The sequence below is a fragment of the Mus pahari genome, chromosome X, assembly GCF_900095145.1.
Source record: "Mus pahari chromosome X, PAHARI_EIJ_v1.1, whole genome shotgun sequence".
Taxonomy (NCBI): Eukaryota; Metazoa; Chordata; class Mammalia; order Rodentia; family Muridae; genus Mus; species Mus pahari.
In genome coordinates, this window is record NC_034613.1 from 4,732,973 (window position 1) to 4,738,196 (window position 5,224).

Genomic DNA, 5,224 nt, shown 5'->3' on the forward strand with positions numbered 1-5,224 from the left:
GATTCTCTCTCTCTCTCTCTCTCTCTCTCTCTCTCTCTCTCTCTCTCTCTCTCTGTGTGTGTGTGTGTGTGTGTGTGTGTGTCCATGTGTGTGCCCTGTCTCTTTGTGTGTACACTCAGGTCATAACGCCCAGATATCTTCCTGGACCAAATACCACTAAGCCTTCCAAACGTAGTGCTAACATTATATGTCATAGGCCCCCAGGAGACAGCATGTCCCCCATCACACATCGACACCCACTTTAAAGCACTTCTCTAGGTGGGCCCTCAGACATCAGTAAGAAATTGGTTCTCACCAAAGAAGCCTGCTTACAGAAGCCTCCAGTGTCTCCTCTCCTCAATCCTTCACATGCTTCTCTGGATTCAGCCCCCTTTGACTACTTTTTTGATATTTCCTTTGGGAAAAAAAAAACCCTGTAGTTTGCACATCTGTTGGACTTTATTAGCTATTGTCTTTGGTGCCCCCAAGTAAAGTACACAGTTTGGGGCCCAAGCTTGGAGGCTCAGTTCTAGGGGCACCACTGGTCTCCTACTTCCACCCCACCTGGACTCTGCAACATGTCCTCTCCTAAGACCCATTTTGGACAGGGCACCAGAGACATCCACTGGTGCTCTCTGTGACACAATGAACTCTCTCTGGACCTTTCCAGAGGTCTCAGTCCAAGTTGAAAAATCGTGGCCTGGGGACAGCCTAAAAACTATACAGGGTGCAATAATGACACCCTCCCACACACACACACACACACACACAGCCAGCGGCTATGAACGTGGACTTACTTGGAAAAGGGGTCTTTGTAAATGTAAGCATCTCAAGGTGAGAACATCCAGGATTAAGGCAAATTCCAAACCCAAGCATTTGTCCTTAGAAAAAGAAAAGACTACAATAAGCCCAGAAAGAAGGTGACAGTTTGCCAACAGCCCCCAGAAGCCTGGAAAGACACTTAGAAAAGAATCTCTCTCAAGGCCTTCAGGAGGGAGCAACCCTACCTTCACCTTGGTCTCAGATTTCTGGCCTCCAGACCTGGGAGATGATCAATTTCCGTTGTTTTCAGCCACTCAGTTCGTGGTAATTCGATATAGCAGCCCAGGAAACTAATCAAAGAGAGACAGCCACTGGTGTTCCCCCTTAGGCCGGGCTTTCCCCTCTCCCTCCCGTGCCCCTGAGGGTTCTTTCTCTGCTGTTGCCTCTGTTTTTCACATTGCCAGGAATACCTAAACCTTAGCTGCCCTACCAACTTCATGGATATGCTCCAGTCTTTGGCACGTGTGTTCCGTGACTATGACTACACGTGGATTCTTTTCCTCAGTTTCCCCAGTCCCGTCCCACTCCCAATCAAAGTTCTTTTCTTATGTGTGGTCTCCCTTGACTCCAACCTCATCTCAAGCTCACATATCCAGGATTCATGTGACTCTAGCGAGTGGCCAGAGGTCTAGTGTCCTTTAAAGCAACCAACAGACTCATTGGAGCCCTGTTAGGTGCTGGGCACTGTGCCTGCTTTGGGACATTAATGATAAACAAGAAAGACAGTTGTCTGCCCATAGGCAGATCTCAATGAACTGGTCTTTTACTTCAGGCCCTAGGAGGGGACACAGCCTGAGGCTGACAATTTGACCTCTTTCTCCTGCACAGGAAGCCATCAGTTCATGACCATACCATCTTCCTATCAGCCATCGGGTGAATAGACTCAGCATTTTAATGCCACAAAAATCAAAGGTGAACCTGGGTGTGGCCGGCCACTCATGCCTTTAATCATAGCATGCAGAAGTAGAGATGGGGTTGGTAGAAATGTGAGACCGTTTTGGGCTATATGGGGAGTTAAAGGCCAACCTAGGCTATACAATCTGACTCTCTCCTTTAAATATATATATTAATATATATATATATATATATATATATATATATATATATATATATATAGCTGGAGCTAGATCCATGGTTGAAAGCACTTACTGCTCTTTCAGAGGATCCAGATTCAGCCCCCAGCATCCACATGGCAGCTCACAGCTATCTGGAACTCCAGTTCTAGGGGATCTAGCACACTCTTCTGGTCTCTGGGGACAGCAGGCATGTGGGTGGTGCATGGAGAGAAGACATTGACACACATAAACTAAAGAAACGGTTTTTTAAGTAATTGAGAATTCTAGACCCCTAGATCCCCAAGAAAATAAATCCAGGGGTCTATAAAGTGCATGGGATTCCAAAAGGATATTCTAAAAGGCTGTTTGGGTTCATTGTGTCCTTCCCAAATTCTCCATTAGTACTGACTTCCAGAACCTCCAGATATGACAGCATGTGGAAACAGTATTGTTGATGAGTCTGCTGGCTAGTTTTATTTCAACTTGACACATGCTAGAATCATCTGAAAATGTGGAGCCTCAATTAAGAAAATGCCTCCATAAGATTGGGCTGTGGGGCATTTTATTAATTACTAATCCACGGGGAAGGACACGGCTCACTGTAGGTGGAGCCGTCCCTGATCTGGTGATCTTGTGGTTGATAAGAAAGCAGGCTGAGCAAGCCACGGGGAGCAAGACAGAAAGTATCAATCCTCCATGGCCTTTGCATCATCTCTTGTCTACAGGATCCTGCTCTGTGTGAGTTCCTGCCCTCACTGCTTTTTATGATGGTCTGTTATATAGAACTTTGAGGGAAATAAACCCTCCCTCCCCATGTTGTTTTTGGTCACAGTACTTCAGCATATCAATAGAACACTAGGACAATGACCAAGTGAAGACAAAGTAGGTCCTTATCCAGTCAGTGTAACTATTGCTCTTTTAAAATGGGAAAATTGGGGCTGGAGAGATGGCTCAGAGGTTAAGAGCACTGACTGCTCTTCTGAAGGTCCTGAGTTCAAATCCCATGGTGGCTCACAACCATCCATAATGAGATCTGGTGCCTTCTTCTGGTGTCTGAAGACAGCTACAGTGTACTTACATATAATAAATAAATAAATCTTTTAAAAAATGAAATGGGAAAATTGGTACTCATATACATACCCAAAGGAGAGATAATAAGAAAATACAATGATCTCCATCTACAAGCCAGTGACAAAGTCCCAGAACAGATTCTCATAGTCAAAAAGGAACTAACCCTATCAAACTCCTGATTTTGTACTTCTGACCTCCAGAACCTTGAAATATGTTTACACCCAAGCTGTGGTACTTTTTGTTACAGCAGCTCTAATAGACAAATACACTATGATTGTTGGTTGTGACAACGAGACTAAGTGGGTCTCTGGTCCTTGGTGATCATCGAAAAGCAAAGAAATTGAGACGGAAACCAGGGGCCCCTGAAATGAGCTCTCCTGAGCATCAGGTGTTCTTCGAATTCCCTTGGCAGACAGGGAACAGCTTGAGATTCTGGCATACCTGGTTTCACATCTGGGCTGTTCAACTTGGCAGCTGTAGAATTCAGCCCAGATTCTTAGCTTCCTCCCATGAAAAACAGAAAAACAACGCGCTTCACAAACTTGACAAGATAAAAAGCAGCTGACCCAGACCTAGGCCACAGGAGATGCCCTCTGTGGACTACTTTGGGATGGATTCCCTCAGAATCTGATCCTGAATAAAGATTAGAGTGCAAGTGATTTCTTTGGGAAAGGACTCTTGAGTGTTCAACAGTATTTAAGTGACTCAAGGGATGGGGATGGCTCAGTCAGTACAGCGCTTGGCATGACAGCATGAAGACCTGAGTTCATACCTTCAGCACCCCCATGAAGAGCACCCACTTACTAACCCCAGTGCTGGGGAAGCAGAGACAGTAGGACTGTCAGAGCTCATCAGCCAGTCTAGAGAAATCAGTTATCTCCAGATTTAGTGAGAGGCCACTTCTCAAAAGAAAACAAAAAAAAAAAGAAAAGAAAGAAAAAAAAAGAAAAAAGAAAGGAAGGAAGGAAGGAAGGAAGAGAGAAAGAAAGAAAGAAAGAAAGAAAGAAAGAAAGAAAGAAAGAAAGAAAGAAAGAAAGAGTAGAGTGGTTGAGGAAGACACCTGACATCAACCTGTACCATTCATTCATACTCATACGTGTGCATCTACATACACATCACATGTACACATGCATGTGAAAGCGTGCATGCATGCACACATATACCACAAATAAAAATAAAAGTGGCACAAGGGAAGAAAGGGCTAAAGGGGTCCATTATTAAGCCCCTTATACCAAAAATGACAAGAATGGAATCCCATAAAGAAGCTGAGAAAGGGTACGGACTAGTACTTGAGGTACCCTGCCTGTAGGGTGCAGAAGCTGGGATAATTACCCCACCAGTACCCAACAGTCATCAGTGGAGAGCTGCTCTTGAACCAGTGTTGAATCCTTCTTGCTGCTGTAATATGTTCTCCTGGATTTTGAGCCTTAAAGCAACACAAGCGCATTAGCTCCTAGATGTCAACAGAGCAAAATGGATCACCAGGGTTGTGTTCCTTCTGGAGACTCCAGAGGAGAATCCATTTCTTTGCCTTTTGCAGCTTCCAGGGGTCAGGCATATACTTTGGCTTTTGGCCCATGCGTTAGTCAGCTTTCGATCACTATGACAAAATATCCAAGATGATTCACTTATAAAGAGAAGAGATTTATCTTGGCTTGCAATTTAGGATGCTCCTATCCAAGATCAGATGACCCATTGCTTTGAGCCTCCAGTGGGTTTCCCAGATGGTAATGTTGAGGACTATGTGGCAGAATAAATTGTCTTCCTCATGACCATGAAGCAGAGGAGGGAGGGAGGAGGGAAAAGGGGGAGGGGGAGACAAAACAGAGTTGTGTAATCCCTAAGGATTTCCTACTTGTTCTCACTTCTTAAAGGTTTTGCTTTGCATTCCAATAGTGATGAACTGGGGACCAAACTTTTACCAAGGGGGCCTTTGGGCAGATGACACATCCAACCCACAATGGTGGCCATGGAGTACTCTGATCTATGGTAGTATTGTCACATTTCTGCTTCCATTGTCATGCTGCATTCTGGCCCTCCTGCCTCCCTCTTATAAAGGCCCACCCTTGGCCAAGGAAGTAGCTGTGAATAGAGTGCCTATGTGGCATGCATGAAGCCCTGGGTTTGTTCCCCAGCACTTCACAAAATCAGAAGTGCTGGTATGTACCTATAATCAGATCATCCAGGAGAAGAGGGCAAGGATCAGAAATTCATAGGCATCCTTGGTTACTAGTGAGTTCAAGACCAGCCTGAGCTGCATAAGATCCTGTCTTGAAAGTGTCTTTTAAATAAAGCCC